A 27,762-nucleotide genomic window follows, 5' to 3' on the forward strand; every position below is an offset into this window, starting at 1 on the left:
CTCTTTGTTCCATGATTCTCTTTGTAAAATACTTATTGGTCATGTAATCCCCCTGATTAAAACCCAATCTAAGGGTGGTTTCCTGTCACCTACAGGGTACATCTCAGACTCCTCAGAACGGCACTTCACATGCGTGGCGAGCAGGCTGTTACTCATCTTTTAGAGCTTTCTCCCTCGGCTCTCCCCACTCCCGGGCTCTGTAACCACAGAATCAGTTCGCAGGCCTAGAGCTCACCTTGGGATTCTGGGCCTCTGTGCCCTCTGTTCCTCCTGCCGGGACTATCCCTTCCAAGCTCCTCCACCCGGTGAGTTACTGCCAACGCCCCTCTGTGCTCGGCCAATGGGCCCATGCCGGGCAGACCTTGGGTTCCTCAGTCCTCGGCCCACTGTAATTGGAGCAAACCTTAGTCTCCAGTTGTCATCCTCTGCTCACTGGTGTTTGTCTCTGCCCTATTTGATTTTTTATGCCTGAAAGGACAAGATCCTGACCCACTTATGTCTACACCCACAGCAGCTGGCAGTGGAGATAACGGATGTGCAGTTGCAGCCAAGACCTCAGAAGGTTCAACGAGGGACTCCCTCGTGGAGTTAGGAAACCCCAGCATGCTACCCTCCCCAAAAAAGTAAATATCAGGTAAAGAGAAATCGTTCCTTTATTTCAGGACTTGTCAGAACCTTTAACTTGCTAATATTCAAGAAGGTGACAAAATGCACAACAATTCCCAAATGAACGTGACCCCAGAAGATACTTTTGAAGGACGTGTCCTTGGATCAGTGTTACAGCACTTAGACAAACACTGACCTAGACAAAACCTCACATTTCACACCCGAGAAAGTGAAGCCCGGGTGGACCGAGGGGCCCGAGCTCACAGAGCCGACTGGAGGCAGAGCTCTCTCCAGAAATGAGGTCTCCTTGCGACCAGCTCAGTGTTCTCTCTCGAGCTCTGTGCTGTGGTCCCGAGATGAGTCAGTCACCCCTTAGACCCTGAGAAACTGTCGTGGAAGAGACGTGGGACAGGGGAGGGCTGGGAGGGTCAGGATGAATCTCAGACCAGTGCAGACGGGCCGGGGGAGAGGCACTGAGGGGCTCACGATGTGACACCCGAGGGGAAGAGCGAGGAGAAATCTCAGGAATCTCAGAGTTCCCCTAATGCCCCCACTCTGTGAGGTACTCGCCCACGGCACGTGCTGGCCAAGCGGGCTCCGGCTCCAGCCTGACCAGTCGTGAGAACGCCGCAGCAGGCGGCCAGGCCAGGCTTGGACACAGTGCAGGGGCCCAGGCGGGGCAGACAGATCCCTGTACCCAGAGCAGAGGAAGGCACACGAGCAGAACCAGCAGACACCCTGCAAAATACAGGGTTCTCCAGGCCAGCAAGCAAATCCAGCTCCATGTGGGATGGCACCAGGGAGCAGGCCTAGATTAGAGGTTCACATTTTGATCCAACATCATGTTTGCCTCTGCAAGATACACTCAATAATTCATTCAACAAACGTGTGCAATGCCTCCTGTATTCTAGGCACCCCACTAGGTGCTGGAGATTCAGCAGTTTACAAACCAGATAACCATCCCTGCCTTCATGAGGGACTTTATACAACAGACACAAAGATTTTGGAAACAAAGATATAAAGAGGAAGTCACCTTCTCGCTGCAATGTAAACACAGAGATGCTCTTTATTATTATTAGAAAATGGATTAGCGTATCAGACAGCTTGCTATTAGCTGTTCATTCCACGAATATTGTTGAACGCCTGCCACGCCCCGAGCCCCGGGATGCAGCAGTGAACACCGCAGAGACCGATCCTGATCTTCTGAGCTTGCATTCTAGAAACGAAGATGACTTCCTCTTTGTGCTTTTGTCCTCAAATCTAATCACCCAATATATTTGTCAGTGGAGTAGGAACTGGAAAACCAAACTGTGTGTTTCAAAGAAAAGATTATACTCTCTTTTCTCTGTGTGTCCTCCTGTCATCACTGTCCTCCACGCCATGTGGTCCTTTCACTGCATCGCGAATCTCAAAGGCTGGCGGCCGAAGCAAGAAAAGTGATGCAGCAGCTTCTCTTCCAACGACTGCACTTTGGCGTGTAAGTGCATGAGGTCGTGGGGTCACGCACTCTGAACCAGCAGTGAACAGGAAGGCCTGGCGCTCTGTAGCATTTCTCGTTTTGCAAAGACCTTTTTTCTCACTTTTGGAAAATTGGGGCTGCTCGCCCTCGAGTCTTGTGACCCTCGTGCAGGTGCAGAGCCTCGGCTCGTCCCCTCGTCCAGTCCCAGATCCTGAGTGCGGGGTCCCTGCTCTTCCATCGCACATGAGGCTCTGTGCTTCCGACCCTGAGCGCTCGTGGGCCTGGTGCATTGACACCTTTCACCCACTCCCTCCGGGATGGGGGGCATCTGGTGTCAGAATGACCCCCTCCTTCCTTTGCAGGGCATTTTGAAACAACAGTATCTACTTGTATGAATTCCAGGGTGAAAACAAGGTGTGGCTTGGAATTGTCACTGTGAAGTAGCAATGTGTTCATGGACAACGGACATCCAATCTTCTTCCTCTTCTATAGACATGTTTATTCTAAAAAATTCGTGATTTGTGCCTGGACATAAAGTTACTAACCACGTAGGTCACATAAGGAAAAATATGAAAATGTGCATAAGAAAATGGACTTAGATCGCCAAAATCCACTGTTAGGTGTTTATAAGTAAGGACTGAGGCAAACGGTGCAGTGACTGATGATGTGGTTTCTGGGCGGGGTGGTTAGAGACGCCCTTGATGCCATCAGGCCTCACTACCCTCCTCCTGTCCTCACAGCCATCGCAGCGGCCGAGGGAGGGGCCAGCCGCTGGGGGGTCCAGGTCAGGTCCGCAGCTTGACCGCCCCCGAACCTCAGCTTTGCCCTCCTGTCCTGAAGTGACCTGCGTCTTAGGACGGGCTCACCTGGGAGGACCTCACAGGAGCCAGGACGTCAAGGTCTTAGTTTCTCATGAGAAAGGCACCCATCGAGCCATGTGACATCAGACGGTGGCCGATCAGAAAGCCCCCTCCGTCTAGGAAAGCAGCACAGAGGCTGGAGCGCACAAATGCTTGCTTGGGGTGAACTCAGTAACTGGATGCACTGCCAGGATCTGACGGACCAAGAAGCCTAGAACCGCCCTGGGGATCCAACAGCCAAGCCCTGGAAGCGACACTCAGGGGGGATAGCGTCCGCCCTGGAATGTGGCTGTGACACAGCCCGAGCGCCCTTCTCCTCCAGGTGGCCTCCTCGTCTCCTCGCCGTCCACACCCCTGTGATAGCCTGTGCCGGACCAGGAGCGTGATAACTGACTGAGTGTCCGCTCACTAGGCTGCAATGACTATTCAGTCCTGGTTCCAAGATCACACTGCATTTTAGATGTTGCTGAAATCCCTCACTTCAACACGATTGGTCCATTCCTATGGATGTTACTGGTTGATTTCTCAGAAGTCAGTCCTATTTTCTACTCTCCCTGTCAGGCTGTGCGTCCATATACGGACTACGATGCTCAGCTGGAGATGAAGCCCACAGAACAGACCGTTGTAGCCGCCCGCCCAAGACCACTGGATACTCCATTTTTGTGCCAAATATTTGCCTGGGTTGTTTGCTTTTCAAGTTTAAATGCCAGCCTGCCTTTCCGTGAGCTCTCTCTGAATGGGTCCCTTGTTTGGTCAGCTCCCAACACACACATTAGCTGACAGCACGATTAGCTTCTGAGGTAACAGTGATAAGAGGCAGGGGAGTGAGTGGGGGCCACCGACAGAGGAAGGAGAGAGAACAGGGTGGGGACGCTCAGCCTCGCATCAGACTCCGGCCCCTCAGACAGAAGTGGCCAACAGAGGGGTACACTGAACTCAGCACAGGCTTACCCGTAAGTGGTCAGAAATCAGCAGACACCTTACTCACGATGCTGAGCGGGACCCCACAGGGGCCAGCTCTGAGTCATCAGAGTTTGCTCAACCTGGTGCAGTGGGAACATATCAAATGGCTATTCTGGTTCCCCGGGAAAGTAAAATGACAGAAAGTCACCCAAACTTCCATTTCGCACCTTTATAAGAAGCAACTAAACGTACCCCAAATAAACTCAGGCAGAGAAGAACTCAGACCCTGGTTTGAATCTTTTAAAACCACAGACAGTCCTATTTAGATTTTCCTTGAGCACTTGGAAGAGCTGATTCTGTCTGAATATGAGCACAAAAGGCACTGAGATATCCCAGGAAATGTGTGGCCTAACGTGGAAACTGCCATTCCCAAAACAAGAGGGCCTGGCTGCATTTTCCTCCCTCTCATCTCATGTGAATGGGTCACCCTAATTTCAGCCCATATCAAATGAAAGTACACGTCTTTAAGAATATGAAATCCAAACACAATCTTTCCAGACCTGGGGCATGGAATACCCCATCTCTCCCAGAATTCTCTTCTGGTTTCTTTCTTCGTTTATTCTCAGGCATTAAGCGTCCTTCCCTGCCCTTCCCAGTAATTCTCTACTTATTAACAGGCTGGCTGAATGCTTCATCCATAGGTCAACCGTGTGAGGAAGTTGGAAACATTCTAAATGTTGCTCATGGGGTCACTCAGGCGCCTACGGGTAAAACAAAGCCGTGGGATGGTATGCTTTTCACAGAGTCATGCTGGCCTCTGATTTTGCCTACACTAATCATTAAACCTTCAGAAAATATTCCAAAGGAGGACTTACTGATTTTTCAGTTGTGGAATGGACTCAAACTCATTCTGCACACTAATTTATTTATACTGTGTTCCTAACTCGAGACTTCAGAGAGCCAGAGAATTCCCCTAAGTGCTCTGCTCTCTCTCCTCTTGAATACGGGAGAGTGAAGAGGTGTCGTTGAGCCAGAAACATCGGCCGCGCCAAGGCCCCTCAGGAAGGAATGTGCACATCTGGGAACACGTCCCAGGACTTCTAGCTACCAGCACGGGGCCTGACTGGTAAGAAGCGTCAGCCAGAAATTTCAAGATTCTTGAGAATCACTGCTTCTCAACCGATCCCCTGTGGAGCTTTCTGAGAAGAATCGTTCATAAGCAACTCTTTGTGCAGTAAAAGATTACATCACTCCCGGACTGCGAACCCTCTAATGGGTTCCCGTCACAATCACAATGAGGCTCAAAGCCACACCAGCTGCCCTTGTCTGCGCACTGACTTCCTGTCACCCACTCTCCCTGTCATGGCTCCAGCCACACGGACTCCCTGCTGATCCCTGGACTTGCCGAGTGTGCTCCCAGCTCAGGGCCTTCCCTCTCCTCGCCTCCTTCTGGAGTCCTCTTCATCTGCAGAGCTGGACGGCTCATCCTCTCCCTTCATTGTATTATGGACTTATTTATTTGTCTATTTCTGCTTCGTTTCTGGAATGTAAACTTCAGGAAATCAGGAGCATTTTCTGTGTTGTGAGCCACATCAGCAGGGCTCAGGATATAGAATGTGCTCAATAAATATTTATTGAACGAATGACTAAAAGCAAGTTACCTGAGTACATTATCTAATTCACTTTTTAATAATAACAAAGAGCATCAGCTTGTGCTCACCATGGTTTCCTGCTGCCCACACAGCGATGGGCAGGTTACCATCACTGTGCGTGCTGGGGTACCTCACTGCAAAAGAAAAATAAAGGCCACACTGCTCTTAAGGACCTTATATTCCATCAACTTGAGACAGCAAACAAACAAATACACAACTAAATTTGCAAGAAAATTCCAAGAGGAGAAAAGTGACAGGATCCTTTACTAAAAAGTAACTGCGTGAAACCATTTCACATTAGGGGGACCCCTAAGGAGGTGACATCTAAACTGAGTCCTGCACGGATCAAATCATGAGGAATGCCCAAGAAGCCCAAATTGAGGGCGTGCTAAAAAGAACTGGCCCAAATCATTCAAAAGTTTAAGATCCTGAAAGTTAAGGAAAGGCTGAGGAGTTATTTCGTATTCAAAGAGGCTGGAGAAACACATGGCACCCTGGTGAAATCCACGACCCTGGATCAGACCCTTCACTGCAGGAAGACGTCGCTGCCACGGTGATGGACACAGGTGGAGGCTCAGGGCAGAATGCATGGGCAATCTTCATGCATTCTTACAAGTTTTCTGCAGGTTTGAGATTGTTTGGAATAAAAATAAATGGTCTCTGTGGGGGGAAAATATTGAGGCACAGAAAAGTTAACCAACTTTTCCAGGGTCCCGTAGTGTGATACAGCTGGGATGTGAACCCAGGAAGTCTAGCTCCAAACCATGTATCTTCAACCACTACGCACGCTGTTTCTACCAAATAGAGCATGTAAGTGTTAGCATATTGCCTCATGCAAAGTAAGCTCTCAATTGGTATCCATTATTATTATTAAAAATTAATACACTGTAATAAATAAATAAATAGATGAGTCCTGCATGATAAGAAGGCACAAGCCATACTAAGATGTAGAGTAAGAGAATTCCAGACAGAGCTAGCAGATGGTACAAAGGCCCTAAGGTGAGACAAACATCACACTGGAGAAGAAATGCTGGTGTGTATGCAGCACGAAGAGCTGTGGGGATCATGTCCTCAGACGAGATCAGAGGATGCTCTTCAGGTCAGATCTGTAGAGAGTTGTAAGCCAAGGAGAAGAGAATGGAGTATATGTAAGTGTCATTGGAAGTGTAGGCAGGCGTATGCACTGAATTGTGCAGCCTCAAGTTCACACGTTGAAGCCCTAACCCCGAGTACGTCAGAACGTGACGTCAGCAAAATGTTGGAGTGGGAGACCATGGACCATCTTTCTGCCTGCAAACACACCAATCAAGCAACAAATTTACTTTAAGAGAAGTCTAGAAACTAAGTGCAAGGCTCTTGAATGCTAGGCGACCACAAAACAGATTTATTCTGTATTTATAAGTCAGTGAAGAGATTCAGGACACCGTCCTCCCGCGTCCCTTCCCCTGGTGCAGTGCCACATGGTCAGAAAGAGCCCTCCTGGCTCCCAGCTTCTCCCAGGGAATGGAAGGGGTCGGCTTGCCCATCCAGTGCTCCAGCTTTCCTGACGGGCCTCCCAGAGGACCAACCTCTGCCTCGCCAGTCTTGGAGCTCAGACAGGTCCTCCAACCACAGTCTAGCAGCTTGAGGGAGAAAGGAGATGGCAACTTGGGTCTGTGGATGCCCTAGCTCACCCTCCTGGCTCACACAGGGTGAGCTGACCAAATCTATTGCTGCCTGCTTCTCCCTGCAGAGGGAACAAGTTGATAGAGGCCCCAAGAATCCCTTTCCAGGCTGATTGGTGCAAATAATCTCCCATACGAGGTCAGTCTGTGAAGACCACGAGAGGCCCCTGCTTTGTCTAACGCACAGACACTAACACAGAAAGTCAAGGAAAATGAAGAATCAGGCAAAGACGTTCCAAACAAAGGAACAAGATAAATCTCCAGAAACAAACCCTAATGAAGAAGAGTTTATGATTTACCTCACAGAAAATCCAAAATGACCTTCACAGAGATGCTGACTGAGGTCAAGAGAACAATGCATGAACAAAGTGAGAAGTTTCATTGAGACAGAAAATATGAAAAAGATACCAAACAGAAATTAGAGAACTAAAGAATGCAATAACAGAACTGAAAAACTTACCAGGGGAGTTCAACAGCAGGTTAGATCAAGCAGAAGAAAAGATCAGCAAACTCGAAGACAAGTCACTGGAAATAACTCAGTCAGAGGAGAAAAAGAAAAAAGAATGTAAAAATGAAGAAAGCGTAAGGGAATTATGGGCTGCCATATGTATTATGGAAGTCTAAGAAGAAGAAGAAGAGAGAGAGAAGGGCTGGAAAGCTTATTCAAAGAAATAACAGCTGAAAACTTCCCAGATCTGAAAAAGGAAATGGACATCCAGATCCAAGAAGCCCCAAAGTCACTAAACAAGATGGACCCAAAAAGTCACAATGGGACACGTTATAACCAAACTCTCGAAAGTCAAAGACAAAGGGAGAATTTCAAAAGCCACAAGAGAAAAGCAATTGGTTATGATTCTCATGAGATTATCAGCAGACACTCTGCAGGCCAGAGGGGAGCGGGATGATAAATTCAAAGTGCTGAAAGAAAAAAACTGCCAACCAAGAAGCCTGTATCTGGCAAAACTGTTCTTTAAAAATGAAGGAGAGATAAAGACTTCCCAGAAAACAAAGCTGAGGGAGTTCACAACCACTAGGCCTGCCTCACAAGAAATGCAGAAGGGAGTTCAGCTCAAAGCAAAAGGCCACTAAGCAGTAACATGCTGGCATAAGAATGTACAAACTTCATTGGTAAAGGCAAATACATAGATGACACAGAATACTCTATTACTGTAATGGTGGTGGGTTTACTTTAAAGTTAAATATAAAAAGCAAAAGATGAAAGCATTAAAAATATGTGTAACTGAAAAAAAAAAAGAAGAGAGGCTGGCCCCGTGGCCGAGCAGTTGAGTTCGCACACTCTGCTTCGGCGGCCCAGGGTTTCGCTGGTTTGGATCCTGGGTGTGGACATGGCACTGCTGGTCAGGCCATGCTGAGGCAGCACCACATGCCACAACTAGAAGGGCCTACAACTAAAATACACAACTATGTACTCAGGGGATTTGAGAAGAAAAAGCAGAAAAAAATGAAAATTGGCAACAGTTGTTAGCTCAGGTGCCAATCTTTAAAAAAAAAAGTGTGTAACTAAAAACAAGTTTAAAGATACACAATGTGAACATTTGTAAATTGTGACAACAGTAACATAAAATGTGAAAGGAGGGGAGAAGTTGAAGCATAGAGTTTTTATATGCAATTGAACTTAAATTGTTAACTTAAATGAGACTGTTACAACAATAAGATATCTTATATAAGCTCCAAGGTAACCACAAAAAAAATACCTATAGAACTTACACAAAATAAAAACAGAAAGGAGTCAAAGCATATCAACACTACAAATCAACAAAGCACAAAGGCAGATAGCAAGAGAGGAAAAGAGACAAAAGAACTACAAGACAAACAGAAAACAACGAACAAAATGGTGATAGTAAGTCTTTCCCTGTCAATAATTGCTTTAAGTGTAAACGGGTTAAATTCCCCAATCAAAAGACATAGGCAGCTGAAGGGATAAAAAATGACTCAACCAAATGCTGCCTGCAAGCAACTCACTTTAGATTTAAGGACACACATAGGCTGAAGGTAAAGGTATGGACAAAGATATTTAATGCATGGAAACCAAAAGAGAGCAGGAGTGGCTACACTTAATCAGGCAAAATAGACTTTAAGTCAAAAACTGTCACAAGAGACAAAGAAGAACATTACACAATGATAAAAGGATCAATGCACCAAGAAGACGTAACAATTACAAACATACATGCGCCCAACATTACAGCACCTAAATGTATAAAGCAACATTGACAGAACTGAAGGGAGAGAGAGGCAGCAAGACAATTATAGTAGGACTTAAATACCCCACTTTCAATACGACAGGACGTCCAGAGAGGAGATCAATGAGGAAACAGAAGACTCTGCACACCTTCTCCTCCGCACACCGTCCCCTCCTATAACTTGAATGGAGATTAAACCAGTAACCAAAAACCACCCCAACACAGCAAAGCCCAGGACCAGATGGCTTCACTGGTGAATTCTACCAAATATTTAAAAAGGAATTAATGCCAGTCTTTCTCAAGCTCTTCCAAAAAAATTGAAGATAGAGAATCCTTTCAAATTCATTTTATTAGGCCAGCATTACCCTGACGCCAAAGCTAGACAAAGACACCACAAGAAAAGAAAACTACAAGCCAATATGCCCAATGAATAAAGATGCAAAAATCCTCAACAAAATACTAGCAAACTGAGGGGCTGGCCCAGGGTGTAGTGTCTAAGTTCACACACTCTGCTTCAGTGGCAGGGGTTTGCAGGTTTGGATCCTGGGTGTGGACCTACACACCACTCATCAAGCCATGCTGTGGCAGAATCCCACATATAAAGTAGAGGAAGATGGGCACGGATGTTAGCACAGGGCCTGTCTTCCTCAGCAAAAAATGAGGAGGATTGGCAGATGTTAGCTCAGGTCTAATCTTCCTCAAAAAAAATACTAGCAAACTGAATCAAACAGCACGTTAAAAGTGTCATACACCAAAACCAAGTGGGATTTCTCCCTGGGATGCAAAGATTGTTCAACATATACAAATCAATAAATGTGAAATACCATGTTAACAGAATGAAGGATAAAAATATGTGATCATTCAAATTGATCCAGAAAAGGCATTTGACAAAATTCAACATGCTTTCATGATAAAAACTCTCAAAAATTAGGAATAGAAGAAAAATACCTCAATGAAATAAAGGCCATCTAAGAAAAGCCCCTTGCTGACATTATACTCAGCGGTGAAAATCTGAGAGCTTCTGCTGTGATACCAGGAGGAAGGCAAGGTGCCCACTCTCCCCACCTCTGTTTAACATAGTACCGGAAATTCTAGCCAGAGAAATTAGGCAAGAAAAAGAAATAAAAGTCAACCAAATTTGAAAAGAAGTCACATTATCCCTATTTGCAAACAACGTGACCTTATATGTAGAAAACCCCACAGACTCCCAAAAAAGACCTGTTAGGACTAACACACAGATGCAAGAAAGCTGCAGGATACAAAATCAACATACAAAAATCAGTCGCATTTCTACGCACTGACAATAAACTATCTGAAAAAGAAATTAGGAAAACAATCCCATTTACGATAGCACCAAAGAGAATAAAATACTTGGGAATAAACTGAACAAAGAGGTGACAGATCTGTACACTGAGAAAACCGTGAGGAAGGAATTTAAACAGACACAAAATGGAAAGACATCAACGCTTGTGGATTGGAAGACGTAATCTTGTTAAGAGATCAATACCCCTCAAGTGATCTACAGATTCAATGCAATCTCTATAAAATCTTCAAAGACGATTTTTACAGAAATAGGAAAAAAAATTCTATAATATGTATGGAACCACCCAAGCTCACTGTCCACCAGGAATTTCAGAGGGATGTGAAAACATCTTCCCATATAAATTAAACGGGAAGGTTTCTTACCCCGTGTACAATTAAGATTATGATGTCGTATCATATAGAATTACGATTCTATGAAGGCCTGTAGGAAACCATAAATGCAGATCACAGCTTAATAAATTGTAATAATAAGACAGAAAATAAAAGTGTAGGGTTTTTTGGATAACTTCCTACAGGCTCCTAGGTAAATCTCACTCAAACACTTGAGTAATTAGGAATTGTTACCTTACACAACAGATATTAATGAGAAAGATTACATATCAACTGAACTAATTGACCCAAGCAATATTAAAAGTACTGGATGGGAAATTAAGGAAACCTACGGTGAGAACTTTAATAGCAATATCACGCATGTTCCAGAAAGAATCTTAGACAGACAGCTCACCCGTCTCAGCAGACAGGATGGGGATGGTGTTGTATCTGCTGTCGGTCACTTCAGAGGGGAACCAGCGAGCTCTGAGCTCTGTGCTGGCTGTGGGAGACAGAGCCCAGAGATATAAAGGGGAGGCCCTGCTCAGACGCCCAGCCCCACACGCAGCCAAGTTTTCAGGACAGGGAAAATGAGCGTAACTGTCTCAGGATATGATTCGAGCAGGCAGGTTAGTATAAGAGAACGCTGTTCCAGGAGCCCCATCTAGGACAGGGGGGCTTAGCTCCAAACCTTCATTTTTAATTTTTTGTCAGAGTATAAGGACCAGTTTGGTACATGTTAGATGATTCTCCAGGAGGAAAAAAAGAAAGTGGGTTCTGCCGAAGCTGGAAGCTAATGAAGACGGCAAACGCAGGAGGCTGGTTCCTGGAGGATGCTCGTACAAGCAGCAGCTGAGAGCGGGTGTCCCCTCCCTTCCCACCACCGGGGCAAAGTGCTGTTCTCAATCGAGTTGTTGTTTCACCAGCGTCGTGCTGTCCTTCTACGCGAGTCACTTTTCCCTTCGACTGTTTGGTTCCTTTTGTACCATTCTGGTGTCTCTGTGTACCTGAGGACCTCAAACTCAAGACTGTCAGACTAAACTGATTGTTCCTCCAGACAACCACCATCTCCTTCCTCTACTACGTATTACTTTCTTGACTAATAGACTTCACTTGTAGAACAGTTGTAAGTTTACAGAAAAACTGAGCAGAGTACAGAGTTCCCGCGAACTCCCTCCCTGCCCCCACCTCTGTTCGCCCGTTAGCAGCATCTTGCTTTAGCACGACATGTTTGTTCCAATTGCTGTGCTAACGCTAATCCATTATTAATTACTGGAGTCCATAACTCACAGCAGGGTTCACTCCGTGTTGTACGTTCTGCGGGTATTGACAAGTGAATAATGAGAAGTGCCCACCACCACACCGTCGCAGAATAGTTTCATTGCCCTAAAACCTCCTGTGCCCTGCTGACGCATCGCTCTCTCCCTCTCCCTTCCCCAGCTCCTGGCAGCCACTGATCCTTCTATTGTCTCCATAGTTTGGCTTTTTTTCAAAATGCCATAGATCTGGAATCATACAGTGTATGCCTGTGGCATAATGAGAAATACAAATTTGGCCTTTGTCCCCTATTCCTGGCAGACAGCTCCTAGGACCCTTAGGATCTCCGGAGGATAATAGTGTCTTTTGTGTGTTAATGAGATGGCTGGTGGCTGGGAGCCCCAAAATAGCTTCAGGATGCTGGCTGGTTGTTAGAGAGACCAAGGCAGGATTGCAAATTTCAGCCCTGTCCTAAACTACCAGGAGGGAAGAGAGGCTGGAGGTGAGTTAATCATCAATGGGTGATGATTTAATCCATCCTGCCCATGTAATGAAACCTCCAGAAAAACCCCTACATGGTGCTGTTCAGAGAGCTTCTGAGTTGGTGACCACACCAAGGTGCGGGAAGGGTGGCAGGCCTGGAAGGGACGTGGAACAGCACCCCTCACGCCTTCCCCTCCTCCCACCTTCCCCTCCACGCAGCTTCTCTGCGTCTCTTCCATGTGGCTGTTCCTGAGCTGAAGCCTTATAGTAAACCAGTAATTGTAAGTAAAGCTCTTTCCTGAGTTCTGTGAGTCACTCTAGCAAGTTATCAAACCTGAGACAGGAGAGTGGGAACCCCCGAATTTATAGCCCGTCTGTCAGAAGTATGTGCGACAGCCTGGGACTTGTGACTGGCGTTTGAAGTGGGGGCAGGGGGCAGTCTTGTGGGACTGAGTCCTTCACCTGTGGGGTCTGTGCTGACTCTGAGTAGTGAGTGTCAGAACTGAACAGAATTGTAGGACACACAGTTGATGTCTGGAAAGCTGGAGAATTGGCTGGTGTTGGGGAAAAAACCCAACACTTGGTGTCAGAAGTGCTGGCAGTAAAAACAGTTCAGAGTTCTCTCCTCAGGTTGGCTTCCTTCACTTGGTAATACACACTTAGTTTCCTCCATGTCTTCTCATGGCTCAATAATTTATTTCTTTTCAACACTGAGAAATATTCCACAGTCTGGATGTACCACAGTTTGTTTATCCATTCACCTACGAGGCCATCTTGATTGCTTCCAAATTTTGGCAAAATGAATAAAGCTGCTATAAACATTCACGTACAAGTTTTTGTATGGACAAGGTTTCGACTCATTTGGGAAAATGCCAAGGAGCATGATTGCTGAATCACGTGGTGTAAATAAGTTTTGTGTTGTAAGAAACTGCCAAAGCGTCTTCCAACGTGGCTGCACCACCTTACACCCGCCAGAAACGAGCGACAGCTCCCGCTGCTCCACAGCCTTGCCAGCGTGAGGTGCTGTCGGCTCTGGGTTTTGGCCATTCCAACAGGTGTGTATCAGTATCTCATTGTCGCCTTAATGTACAATTCCCTAACGACATATGATTCGAATCTTTTTCATATGCTTATGTGCCATCTGTATATTTTCCTTCATGAGGCCTTTTTCAGATCTTTTGCCCGTTTTTTTCAGTTGGGTTGTTCGTTTTCTTATTGCGAGTTTTTGGAGACAGTCTTTCATCAGATACGTGTTTTACAAATATTTCCTCCCACTCTGTGGCTCGTCTTTTCACTCTCTTAATCCCATTTGTTTTTAATGAGACCACCATCATCTCACTGAAAACTAAGGTTCAAAAACCAACATTCTTGGCTAATTCTTTTCCCAGTTTACAACACCTTTTGTTAATTCTATCTGTGGAAAATTCTAGCCTCATGTCCACAGCCAATACCTCATTGTGCACCATTCAATTCCTATATGAACTGTCTCCTGGGACTTCAAAGTTTCAGTCTGTCACACACTGTGAAGGCTCTGAGATGTTACCTGATGCGGGGTCGGTGAGCCGAGGAGTCGAAAGAAAGATTTCTTAGACTCTTAAGATCTGGCAGTAGTGCTCTTTTATTTAGAGAATAGTGTGGAATAGCATGGGGACAGGACCCATGGGCAGTCAGAGCTTCTGTTGCCGCTTCTTCTGCTGCCCCCGCTGGCATGGGGACAGGACCCACGGGCAGGCAGAGCAGCTGCTGCTGCCCCCGCTGACATGGGGACAGGACCCATGGGGAGGCAGAGCTGGTGTGTGGGGACTGGACCCACGGGCAGTCAGAGCTCCTGCTGCTGCCCCGAGTTGAGGGTTAGGGCTAAATTTAAGGCATAGGTATGTGAGTCATCTCTTTACAAAACAAAGGAAAAAAAAGTTAAAATGGTACCAGTGCAGGTAGGGTCCGGCCATTGGGCGGTCCCACAACTTTTAGATAAGAATCAAACCGGATTGAGTAAATGGCAGAAGTCACCGCTCAAATATTATCTTCAACTAAAGACAAAGGAGGATTTTGGGGTGGGGGGTCAGTTACATGAGGTTGCCAGACAGTAAACAACTTAAGTTCTTGCCTTCCCCATTAAGAGTTTCCAGAGATAAGGCCATCCCCCCTTCCTCCTGGCGCAGAGAGGGAGGCATGGAGATTTCCTTCACAAATGCAATTGTCTCTGATCAAAGGGCCAGCAAATTCCACTCCTCGGAGCCTGATTCTCATCTGCAGTTTTAAAAGTAACCAGCCTAAAAATCCTCATCATAAACTGTTTTAAAATTAAGCAGCCTAAAAATCCTCATCATAAACCCCCCCTGAACCCATTTGGCCCCAAAATCTTTTGGGGATATGGACGATGGTCAGTCTTCTGTAACTACTTCCGGCTGTACAAGGTCGTAGAGCTGTCCCTAAATGGGGCTATGGGTACAGGTAGGAGGCTCAGCGGACCGGAAGGCTGCGCCCATGGCGTTCAAGGCTGACAAGGTGTACAGATCCTCTGGCGATGAGAGAATCATTTGATGAGAGGTGGTCCAGGAGGTGAAACTTTGTTGACATGTGGAAGACAAACAACGAAATAGACAACAAATTATAATAAGAAATACAAGTAAGATGATTAACCCAATGAATAAGATTTTGGTAGTAGTCCAGAAACCTGGACTTGACCAAGAGTTCAACCAATCATTTAGAGATAGGGTAGGGTCAGACATGGACTTAATTTGATGGTTCATATCAGATAGGAAGCCAGAGATATTTTGATGGTAGTCAGGAATATAAACACAACATTCAGTTTTTATAATGGCACAAGTGCTCCCCTGTGCTGCTGTGAAGACATCCAGTGCCATTTGGTTTTGGAGGACTGCCTTACGCATTTGGGACACTTCTAAACCAAGCAGCGAAAGGCTATGTTGCATATCATTTAATGTTTTCATAGTAAATTTGTTTAGAGCTTCCATGTGCCAGATGACACTTTCTATTCCTAATTGGGGAAGGAAAATTGAGGCAACGTGGTCATACCAGTGGAAGACAGAGCAGGTCCAGCGCTGTTGCAGGTTGGGTAGGTTAGCAGGAGGAGATATAGTAAATGTAGTTTTACCTTGCATCCAGACGAAGCCTAGGGTGCATCGTCCAATCCATCCAGGTGGCAGCCAAGGCCATAAGTTGGAGCCACATAGCCACCGAGTGCCATTAGGGGCTAACCAACGTACACTGGGCCATCTATCCCAGTCAGTCCCAAATCAATCAGTATTTCTTAAGGCTATGATATGGGAACACATATAACGGGGAATTTTTCCCATAGGTCGGGTGCTATTAGGCCATGTATCATGGGTGTGATTGGTTTGTTCCCAACATAGAGCGGCCTTTTGACTGAGTTGACCACTAGTAGGGGTGAGCCAAATATATTCGTCCCAAATTTGATATAGTCCATCCTGTATATATCGAGAAGTTGGGGACTTTAGCTTTGGAACTTTTTGTTTATGATCCACCTGTGACAAGGCAAATCTAGTTAGTATTTGGGCAGTAGTGTTGAAGGGAAAGGTTTGATTGTGGCCAGGGAAATCCCAGGTATCAGAGATGGATGGCCACAAGGAGACATTATGATTAGTAATAGATAAACCTTGTAAAAGAGAAGAGCTAGAATCTAATATCCATAAATGCCTACTATAGCGTTTACTGAAACATAATTTTTTTCTCTCTAAAATCGCCTCATTTTTATGAAAGATAGTCAAATTAAGATAAACCGGTTTGCAAAACAAGTGTAGTTTCAATAAAACTTGGTCCAATTATTTACATAAGTGCAGCAAGAATAGCAATTGATTATACAGGCTTTTTAAATCTGCTTTGCTGGAATTTTTATGAGGAATCTCAGATTGAACTGTAAAGGCCTCTCGAGGCCAGAAAAGCCAAGCCAAGGACTTGCCATCAGATTTTGCCTGCAGTACCTACAGGTTTGGGTGGACTCCTCTCTCCTCAAGGTCCTCCAAAATATTCTGAGGTTCCTTGCACCTGCCAGATAAGCAAGCTTCCTTACTTACCGGGTAAGATTGCCAGAATCTCTGTAAACAAGGTACCAGGCCCATGATTCCAAGTGGCTGTATTCCAGAAAGTCCAATCTTTGTTCCTGAAAAGCTGTCTTGTCATATCTGAGCCTGTATGTTTCAAATATGACATTCCAGTCAAAGCCTTGGTAATATAACCAATGTGTCCTGTTATAAGGAGAATAGCTTCTTGTTGAACTTATGCAAATAACTATATTGCCACGAAATAACCATGCTCACTCACAAAGAGTTTCTAAATTCTGGAGGGATCAGGTAGGGAGAAAAAGATAAATGTTTTAGTTTTGCTCATAAAGGTATAATTTCACCAAATTGCTATAAGTCATAGTTAGCATAAGAGAAAAGATTTCCTTAAATCTGAGAAAACAAAACATCAAAACTCAGCAATATTTCAAATAGAAGTCATAAAAAATTATAATCATCCTCATCACTTCACACAGTCCTGTATAATCAATTATTGAGTTTAATCTTCCGTTAGCAGATCTATGAGCTCAGTTTCTGTTAGAATTCTGTAATTTCTTACCCAGTTCAGTTCTATAATCTGAAAGTTTATCAGAACCCTGTAGTTTAGAACCTTTGTGTCAGAATCCTTTCCAGGAATTTTCTCTGAAGATGAAACATATTTGCAAAAGCAAAAAGTATCAGAGTAAAACAGCAACTATCTGCAAATGGACAAAAGACTCAAAAGGGCAATTGATAAAGAAACTTGGCTACTTCTGTGACGCACAACGCTTCAAGATAATAAATAGAATTATGACTGATAACCAGCACAGATCAGAATTTTAGGAATGCTATATAATGTTAAGACACATATATCAATAACATTTACCCACATAATACTACCTAAGAAAGTTTATCATCGCTTATTTGACAATGCTTCCCATGTAGTTTAACAAAATAAGCCTAATTAGTTTAGAATCTTCCACCTTATAGGAAGATAGAGCAAATCTCTCTGTGAAGTCCCAGGGGCTCTCTGAAAATCCCCAGAGAAATTCTCCTCCTCCTACCAGGTTAAAAGAAAGCCTTCCTTCATTCAGGATTTGAATATTTTTGAGGCAGAAGCTTGTCAAAAATATCAAAAGTTTTTAAAATACTTGTTCAAATAGGAAACAACGCTCACTGTTAAACAATGCTCAGGTATCCATTCAAAGTGACAACAGAGACAGTCAAGAGCAAACAACACAGTCAAAAAATTTTAGAAGAGATCTCTTTGTTTCTGAATATAAGAAATTGTTTTAACAAAACATAGATTTTTGTCCTTTAGGTAGAGTTAGAGCAGGCCAAAAGTTCAGGAAAATTATCCTTTGAGAGAAAACCAAATTTTAATTCCTGTACCAGCTTATTTTTAACATTAAAACTCATTCACTTAATTGGATTTACTTTAGTCTACTTGACCAGGCATAAAACTCCTTTCAGAATTTCTCCTTCACAAACCTTCCACAACTTTCTTTTTGCCTTCAGAATTTGTCCCAAAGTCTTTCTTTTTTCCTTTCTAGTACTTTAGGACAAATTTATCTTTCTTAACCCATCAAACAAAAATACTTCCATTCTTTATACCCTCTTTACTGAAAACATACATTTTAACTTTCCTTGAATACAGAGCTGTTTTCCTTATTAATTCCCAGTAGCTTTAATTATATAAGTTAATAACTTTTAACCCTTAACAGACACTAGTAAACACTAAAAAGGTAAGTAATTACCAATTGTCTTTTATATCAGCATTCTAAACACTTCATAATTTCAGAAACATGCCGCTTCACAATAAAACACAAGGCACGCTTTTAACAGACCCAAATGCTTTTAGCCTCTTTACAATAAGAAGCCAAAAGTAAATAACTTAGGTACGTTTAGCAATAATGTTTCAGTCTTCTATTCAATCCAAAAACGACCCAGATACTCAGGTTTTTATCATTTAAAAAAACTCAAGATTGTTACCAAAAAATTTCGAAGCTGTTTTTTTTTTCCAAGTATACAGACCATAAAACAGTTATTGTACCCACTTTTATCTATTTAAACCATTTGTTTCCAACAATTATGTTCAGATTGCCTACGAAAACGTTGTGAGACATTAGACAAAACTGGTCATCATTTAAAGCTATTATTTTACTGACGAATTTAACAGACAACATGAACTTATTTGACTAGTAAACCCAGGCTGTATGCCTGCATCATATGCGAATACCAACAACTCTTGAGGGCATGCCTTTTCAATCAAACCAACAAACTTAAACAAGCTTTCATTTACCAAAGGTTAATTCACATCACGTTAACTTGAAAGGCATTGGATTAATTTCTACTACATTTAGAATTTATGTAAGCACTTACTTTAAGCCAATTAAACAGAGCTCTTAATTTTGGTAATACCATCCGGAGGTAAAATATCACACATACAACGTACACATAGACACACATACACAGAGACTGCACAGCTATTGTTACAGCTATTGTTTTTTTTAACCAATATTTGTGGAGAAGATACTCAAGATGCTAGATTGTTTTGCAAGGGCACGCTTATGGCCGTTTTGCCTTTCCCCTCCTCTCTTTTTTCCTTTTTTTTTTTTTTTTTTGCTTCAGTCTTAGGAATTAGTGATGGGCTTAGATAATAGTTCCTGGAGAGGGGAGATGATCATCCTTTTCGTGATAAAGGAACTAGGTGGAGTCCGAACTGCCTCTAGAGCTGTATTTCCAGTCTTGCAAGGATTTTCTAAAGACAGTTGCTCTTGATTTCCCAGAAACTGGATCGTAACGCAAATTACATTCCAGTTTGATCTACCTGTCCAGCTGCATCACAAAAGCACAGAGAAACCCCTCAAGTTTTCTCCCAGATGGAGTTAGAATGCATCCGCAGGGTGGGCCTCCGGGGATGCTCAGGGGCCTTCCCTGTGGCGGTAAAGCCAGTGTCTGACTGACAGCAGCTGGAGAAAGGGTGCAGAGGCCGATTGCGGGTGTCGACATAGTTATAAGATTTAGTCAAGTCCCGCTCAGTCTGGGCACTTTGTCTCCAACCCAACACAGTTGAGGCAGGGAAGCAGGAGAAAAAGGCCTGGAACTGGCTGAAGGCACTCCCAGTGCCCAGGTTGAGAGTTAAATCCCTGGCAAAAGGCTTTCAAGTTTTTTTCGATTTTACAAACGGTCCAGGTTCTGGTCAGGTCCAGCCTGAACTTTAACCTGACTTGGTGACAACAAAGGAGGTGATGAACAAGACAGACAGAGAAAGGAAAAGAAGAGATCAGACCTCGCCCTCCTGGCCTCTTCCAGAGGGTTATCAAGATAAGAGTCACACAACAGTTCCTGTGCTGGGACACACTACCCTAGCACGACAGTTCACAGAATGAATCACAGGTCTCCTACCCTCATAGCCGACTCAGTAGGTGACTAAAATACTCAATGAGTCAACAGTCAAGAGAGGGCACCCCCACTTAGGGTTGCTGGGGTGATCAGGCCCAGAAACCCAAAGTTGGGGCTCCCAGGGGTGGAGCCTTTTACTCTTTAAAGATTTCTTTGTTTCCCAGTTGCAAAGCTCAAACGGAGACGAAAATGGCCATTGTAACTCTTAAGAGAGACAAAAGAAACGGGTCCATTACCGTGAAAAATCCCCCCTGAACCTAGGGCAGCGTCCTACCCGTCGTTCCTACTGTGGGGTTCCTATAGCAAGGGGTGATGGGGGTGTCCCCCAGCATTGCATCCCTTGTATACCTTCCCTGTTATGCCTGGCAGTAACAGGTGCCTGGTGGACATCTTTCCTATTCTGCCTGGCAGCATAGGCCTGGTGAATGGTCCCTGAGAGAAAAGGAGCCATTACCTTGAAAATCCCCTCATTGGGGTTCCTGTAGCAAGGGATGATGGGGGCATCCCTTGAACATCTTCCCTATTCTGCCTGGCAGGAATAGGTGCCTGGTGAATGGTCCCCAGGATAAAAGGATAGAGAAAAAGACAGTGAGGAATTTTCCGCCAGTCTGGGGGACATTCTACCCAATTGCAGCCTGGAGCCATTCTCCCAAGAAGGGGTTCCCATACTCCACCAAAGGTTAGAGTTTGGTACTTTCCTTGAACTGGAGTCCCGATTGGGACCTTCCCGCAGTTCGAAGAGTGGTCAGGTGCCAAAAGGAGGGATCCCAATCCAGCCTTAGGAAAAGAAACCTCTCACGGGAGTCTTGGAGATTGGCGGCCGTCCTAATGACTTAAGTGGCCGACCCGCGCCCACATAAAATTTGTCTATTAGAGATAGAGTCAGGAAGGAATGGATTAATTCATTCTCCATCACCCCGAGGCTTAAGGTACTGATTCTCTTCAAGCTGAATGCCACAATTTGCCCCATAGAGTAGTCATGGGCAGCAAACGTGGATTCATACAGCCATCCAAGAAAGTTCCCGATGGAGAAGTGAATTTAGATCCATCCTCAAAAAAGAGAAAGGCACAAGGAAAGGAAAAAGGGCACTTACCAGAACTCGAGCTCACAAGCCAATGAAGCAAGTCCCCGTACGGGAGTTCCCCATACGGAAGATCCCATGAAGCAAGTCCCTGTACGGGCCACCAGAAATGATGCGGGGTCGGTGAGCCGAGGAGTCGAAAGAAAGATTTCTTAGACTCTTAAGATCTGGCAGTAGTGCTCTTTTATTTAGAGAATAGTGTGGAATAGCATGGGGACAGGACCCATGGGCAGTCAGAGCTCCTGCTGCTGCTGCTTCTGCTGCCCCCGCTGACATGGGGACAGGACCCACGGGTAGGCAGAGCAGCTGCTGCTGCCCCCACTGACATGGGGACAGGACCCATGGGCAGTCAGAGCTTCTGCTGCCACTTCTTCTGCTGCCCCCGCTGGCATGGGGACAGGACCCACGGGTAGGCAGAGCAGCTGCTGCTGCCCCCACTGACATGGGGACAGGACCCATGGGGAGGCAGAGCTGGTGCGTGGGGACAGGACCCACAGGCAGTCAGAGCTCCTGCTGCTGCCCCGAGTTGAGGGTTAGGGCTAAATTTAAGGCATAGGTATGTGAGTCATCTCTTTACAAAACAAAGGAAAAAAAAGTTAAAATGGTACCAGTGCAGGTAGGGTCCGGCCATTGGGCGGTCCCACAACTTTTAGATAAGAATCAAACCGGATTGAGTAAATGGCAGAAGTCACCGCTCAAATATTATCTTCAACTAAAGACAAAGGAGGATTTTGGGGTGGGGGGTCAGTTACATGAGGTTGCCAGACAGTAAACAACTTAAGTTCTTGCCTTCCCCATTAAGAGTTTCCAGAGATAAGGCCATCCCCCCTTCCTCCTGGCGCAGAGAGGGAGGCATGGAGATTTCCTTCACAAATGCAATTGTCTCTGATCAAAGGGCCAGCAAATTCCACTCCTCGGAGCCTGATTCTCATCTGCAGTTTTAAAAGTAACCAGCCTAAAAATCCTCATCATAAACTGTTTTAAAATTAAGCAGCCTAAAAATCCTCATCATTACCCACTTCCAAACCAACACGTTGCCTGCCACGGCTTCACGGTTGCTGTCAGAAGACATGAGACTCCTGAGTCAGAGATGAGTGTCTCTATACTCACGGCTCAGCAAGCTCTGTGAGCTTCATGCTGCTATCACTTCTTTTTGTCCCCAAGACCATGGGAGGGATGCCTGCAGCCAGGAGGATGCTGAGTGCACGGTGAGCTTGTCCTGCTCTGAGGGACTCAGAGTTTAGGGAACGCCAAGCTCTTAGAGGAGTGAAGTCAGTGCAGTTGTTGATATGGGATCCCTTTAAAATCTTCTCTCTGTCACAAGGGAGACAAGGTCTCTATTTTTCAAAGATATTCTTGCAAAGATATCTGAAACAAAAGCTCTCACTGTCTTTGCTGAAAAGATATGCAGAACGGTGAGAGACCCATGGAGAATTTCCCCCAGCATAATCTTTCACCCCTCCAGTTCATTGTGGACGGTCAGAATAAGCATTCAATTTAAGGAGCTCCTTGTGTTTAACAAAAATACCCTTAGTTGTCCTCTACTTCCTAAACAAATATAAATTCCTTAGCATAGCATTCAAGGCCCTTCAACACCAGTATCCCAATCGCTCCTTCTAATCTTAATTCTTAAGACTTCTCGATGTCTACCGTACATGGCAAGCAATATGGACTTTTTTGCCTTTATCTTGTTTTTACCAGCTCTATCCTTTTTTCCTTCCATTTTCTGTGTCCCAAATACTCTCCCCTTATCAACAACTTCACTGACACCGTCAGATCTGTCCAATTCTTAACTCAAACAATATCTCTCACATGAGACGCTTTTTAAATAGATCTCTTACTTCTTTTCATCTCTTATAGCACTTTTCCCCCATAACTCAATTTAGGCATTCCCTATTAGAATCAGTTATCGACTTATATTTTCTCTCTACTAGCACGCAAGCGACCAGGGTCTGTATTTCTTCAACTTTGTGTCTCTCATACCGTGCACTGTATTAGCAAATATTGAGTGAATGAAAGAATTAATAAATGTTGTGATTTTTCTTTTTTCCCAAGGAATTTCTAGAGAGAGAAGAGGGTAGGATTTTGAAAAACAATCATCTTTTACCAATGAAACAACTGTTCCCCGATCCAGCAACTTTCTCATTGTCACCAAATTTCTGCTTGTTTTGGCACAAAACTCAGTGCTTCCTTTTATCAAACCTGCTGTAATATTTTAACCTAATGTGAAAGCAACAAAGCACAACCAAAAACTGCCTTCTGAGTTGTCTACATCTCTCTTCTTATCCCTTTTCTCTCTTAACTAAAATCCATCTCCCACTTCCCATAGCTGCTTGGCATCCTCGGAGTGGTTTCCCGTCAGCATTTCCATCGCGCAGTCCCTTGCACAGCGCAGCTCCCAGGAGGAGCAGGTCCCCAGTAAGCTGACAGGCAGCAGGTGAAACACAGCGTCTGCTGACATCAGAATCACGCATTGTCTTCAAGAATGAGAGGTTCATGACTTTTCTTCTGAAACAGTAACACAAGGCAGCTGAGTTTTCAAGGCAGACAAGAAGGCCCCATCAGAGAGGCTGTGAAGGAAAGGGGCAAAAAAGGGAGACGATGAGCCATCTGGAGAGAAGCAGCACAAGCCACACGCTCACAGCAAAGAGGGGCTTCTATTCACAGAGTCCTGAGGTTGAAAGTAAGAATCTGCTTCTCACCAGCTCAGGGAACTTTGTTTCTTTGTCTACTCAACAAACATTTTTAAGTGTCTGTAAAGTGCCAGCTGCTGGGAATGTGACAGCCAACAGAGAGAACAGTCACAGCCCTGGAGGAGCCGGCGATCCTGCAGGGCGTGGACGCAGAGCAAACACACCAAGAAATCAGCATCTGCCACGACGTGCGCTCTCAACCAGGGTGAGGCCGCAAGGACATGGACAAGAGGTCAAGGACAGCACGATGGTCAGAGCGTCTTCAGAGGTCGTGTTGCAGCTGATGCGAGAAATGAGGAGCCGACCGCAGAAAGATTCAGGGGGAAGTAACTGTCGGTGAGAGGAAAGGTCTCCTCCTTCTCTCGCAAGTGGACGTGCTCGGAGTTCACACAACGAGTGCTTGGCACAGACTGGCCCTTGTAAGCTCAGCAACCGATCATCCTTGTTATTGCTGTAGCTGTTGAACTTATACGCGTGGTAGCCAGCCTATAAAAACCTACCGTCACTCGCAATACATCCTAATAGTCACTCAAACAATAAGCATCAGTAGTGACATCTGTAAACAAGAGGGAAACAGAAAATTTTACAAAACATAGAGAAAATCTCATGAGAAATTCAGCATCCTTTCCCTCTTCTTCCCTTGAATTGTTCTTCATCTGGATTTGTGTATTATGACAAAGCCTCACTAGTTCATATGCTGATAATTAGGGATTTTACATTTGTTCTGTGAGGCCAATGAGCAATGTAATCAAAAAGTAAGGAGGCAGAAGTTTAATTTAATTAAGGAACCCTGTTGTTTCCAAGTGGCTTTAACCACATACATTCGCCTACAATTAATGTGCTGATTGCAAATGACTTGGATCTTCTCATGAAAGCAACACAAGTTAAGGTCTCACTCGGTGACACCTGACCCCATAAACTCATCTTTCTTGACAACGCTTGCCATGAATGAGGCACACCCGAACTCAGACTCAGACTCCGCGTCGTCGCTGAGTCCAGATTAGAGTTTTCTGTACGGCCAGTCCTAAACTGGCCTGCTTTCCTTTAGTAGCTTTTCCTAATTTATATTTTGTCACTTTCCTGAAGTCAGTGGATCCAGTCAAGGTGGATTCCTTCATGGTTAAATGACCTTCGCAGTAGCTATAGTCTGATAAAGACTGAAAGGGCGTTCAAGATATAGTGTTCCTTCCTTTATCACTCTGCCAAGTCTTCCTTCCAATATCCCCGAGGCCATTCTCACATCTCTGATTCCACATGCCACAGCCCCATAAGGGCCCCACATGATTCTCTACGTACATAAAAATTGTCTTTGTTCTCTGCCTCATGGGAGGAGATGAGCTGTTGGAAGAGCTGTGCACGTTTTAGCAGAGATCCCGAAGTCAGGCCTCCCATTAGACAAAAGGTTTTGAGCTTGGCCCCGAAGCACTGATGTGTTTTATTAATCTTGAAAGATGATCTGACGTCCCATAGGAGGCACAGTTTCATCTCTAGAGTGTCTTATTCAGACCATCACATAAAATATTTCAAAATGTCCAAAATCATCATTAGACAAGTTTTGGGCACAGTTAAAGGATTTTTTTAAAAGATAAAGTCATGATGCTCACACAGATATGAAATGAACATGTGTTGAAAATTGTATTTGATTCATGCACACACACATGCACACACACACATACACACACATATGCACATGCATACGCACATGTGCGCATGCACACACACACATACACACCACAAGGTGAAGGACGTTGAGTTGACAGAACTCAGATGTAGGGCTGTTAGAGACCAATGACCCTCAGGTGACTTATAACAAAGTTTCTATTTTAAGTTACTGGGGAGATTTGATATCATTCATTGAAGCAGAAAAAAAGTAAGAAGAAACAGACTTGGAGGAGAGACGAGCTCAGTTATGGGTGCATTGAAGTTGAGGTAGAAACATCCAGAAGGCTGTCCCCCAAGGACCGGCTCTCAGGAGAAGAGCCTGAGCAGTGGCAGCGACTCGCAGCAGGAGACGGGGTGCAACGACCGGGTGGGCAGAGACGTCAGAAGAGAGAAGTCCATAATCCTGGAAATCAATTAAAGGAAATGCTGACACTGCATTTACACACATTTTGGATGCATAGCGCTAATTCTTTAATTCTAATTTCTCACATCTGATCCTCTTCTTTCTGTGGGTTTCCGTATAGAAAGACAGACTAGCTCAGGTCGTAAGCTTTGCACTGTTCTCTGAAGCAGTATGTTCCTTTGGAGTTGCCCAGGATGCAACTTTGCAAACACGTGCCTCTTTGTTGGGGCCACGTATTCAGAAGAGTAGAAACTCACCACCTCCAGGAGATGTGGTTACAGTTACAAAAACCTAGCAGCGCAAAAACCTGTGTCAAAGCCCCTAACTTCAGCTCACACTGCAAAGCGCTGGCAGCAGCGTATGCACACGCCCGGGATCACAGGGTCACCACTCAGCACATCCTGTGTTGTAAGGGGGTCTTGTCCCTGGAAGAATCTATATAAAACATCAGTATTTGCATCTCTGATCCACAGTGGGAGGAGAGTCCAGAGCCCACAGATGCCCTCAGCACCAATAGCGTCCCATCCTCTCTGGTGAAGGACTGGGGAAACTTCCAGCAAGACCCTACCAGTGTCCCCACCTGCTAATGAGGAGGGCGGGTAGACCAGGCCTGATTCAGTCAGCCAGATGCCCTGACCTGGCTTTTCCAGGGAAGTGAGTAGAAGGAAGAGCCCCAGTCTGACGTCTGCGAGGGTAGTGCTCACAGCGTCGTCCGTGTGCAGCTTCCCTGACGAGCAGCAGCATCCTGCAATGAGGTCTCGGGACGTGCGTTTCCATCAGTAGCTGCGAGGTCGCGAAGCTTATTTAGTTTCTCTGGGCCTTCATTTGTTCACATTTTCCAAATGGAAAGGAACAACATTTGTTTGTCTTGCTCTGTTCTGTACCCATAATGGTTTTTAAACTCAGTTACTGAAATGTATTCAGGGCAGAAAAATTATATTATAGAGCTAACAATGTTAACTTGCAGTGATGTCTCCTCCTATTTCCATCTCATTATTCCCATGCAGGGCCCTGGCGACACACAGCCGTCACCAGCCCCCCTGGACAGCTCAGAGCGCAGGCACGGGTGAGCCGGCTGTCCAGCATCAACAGGCACGGAGGTGGGGAGCTTCCCAGGGTGTCCAGACCGCTCGCCTCGTGGATGCGGATGAGAGACCAGATCCAGATTCAACAGACTTTTCCTGTAAAGGGCCCGAGAATGATTCCTTAGGCTTCGCCGGCCTTTGTCAAAGCTGCTCAACTCTGCCATCACTGTGCAGAAGCAGCCAGGGACGATCAGGGACGATACGAAAATGAGCGAGCATGGCCGTGTTCGGGTAGAAACTTATCCGTGGTTGCTGACATTTGAATTTCACATAATTTTCTCATTTCACAAAATAGTATTCTTCTTTTGGCTTTTTTTCTAACTATTTAAAAATGTGAAAACCATTCTTAGCTCTTGGGTGTGCAAAAGCAGGCTTTGGCCGGAATTTGGACCAAGGGCCTGAGTTTGCCGATTCCTCGAAGAATGTTAGGAAATTATGGAGGTTTTTCATCTGGGCTCTGTTGAGATGTCTGTTTGGGTCATATTGGATCAGGGACAGAGCACAAGAGGGCACACGGAGAGAAAAGAGACCATCCCACTCGTGGCACAGAGAGAAAGACGGGCAGTGGGCAGACACGCCCCAAGCTGAGGGCCGGCACTCATCCTGCCGTTGGCACAGAGTCAGATGAGACGAGAGGCAAGATGAAGGCGGGAGCCCAGACCCAGCACAGGCAGCACACGCTAAGGCCCGCAC

At 45.2% G+C, this 27,762-nt stretch overlaps 1 protein-coding gene and 1 long non-coding RNA gene across 5 annotated transcripts in view; one reads left to right on the forward strand and one right to left on the reverse strand.

The window, feature by feature from the left end:
- Nucleotides 1-22,528, reverse strand: part of TSPAN8 (tetraspanin 8) — a 52,853-nt gene extending 30,325 nt beyond the window's left edge. For 2 of the 4 annotated variants that reach the window (XM_005613867.4, XM_070270337.1), the window contains exon 1: nt 22,337-22,500. The gene's annotated coding sequence lies outside the window, so the exon portion shown is untranslated. Of the gene's footprint in view, nt 1-235; nt 387-22,336 lie in introns of all 4 variants that reach the window. The other 2 variants (XM_070270336.1, XM_070270338.1) reach the window with 2 other exon arrangements.
- LOC102151112 (uncharacterized) lies at nt 1-27,361 on the forward strand. Its single transcript, XR_291083.4, has 3 exons — nt 1-305; nt 512-634; nt 26,992-27,361. It is a non-coding gene; the product is annotated as an uncharacterized lncRNA (long non-coding RNA).
- Nucleotides 27,362-27,762: the final 401 nt, after the last annotated feature.

Source organism: Equus caballus, chromosome 6, assembly GCF_041296265.1.
Source record: "Equus caballus isolate H_3958 breed thoroughbred chromosome 6, TB-T2T, whole genome shotgun sequence".
Classification (NCBI taxonomy): domain Eukaryota; kingdom Metazoa; phylum Chordata; class Mammalia; order Perissodactyla; family Equidae; genus Equus; species Equus caballus.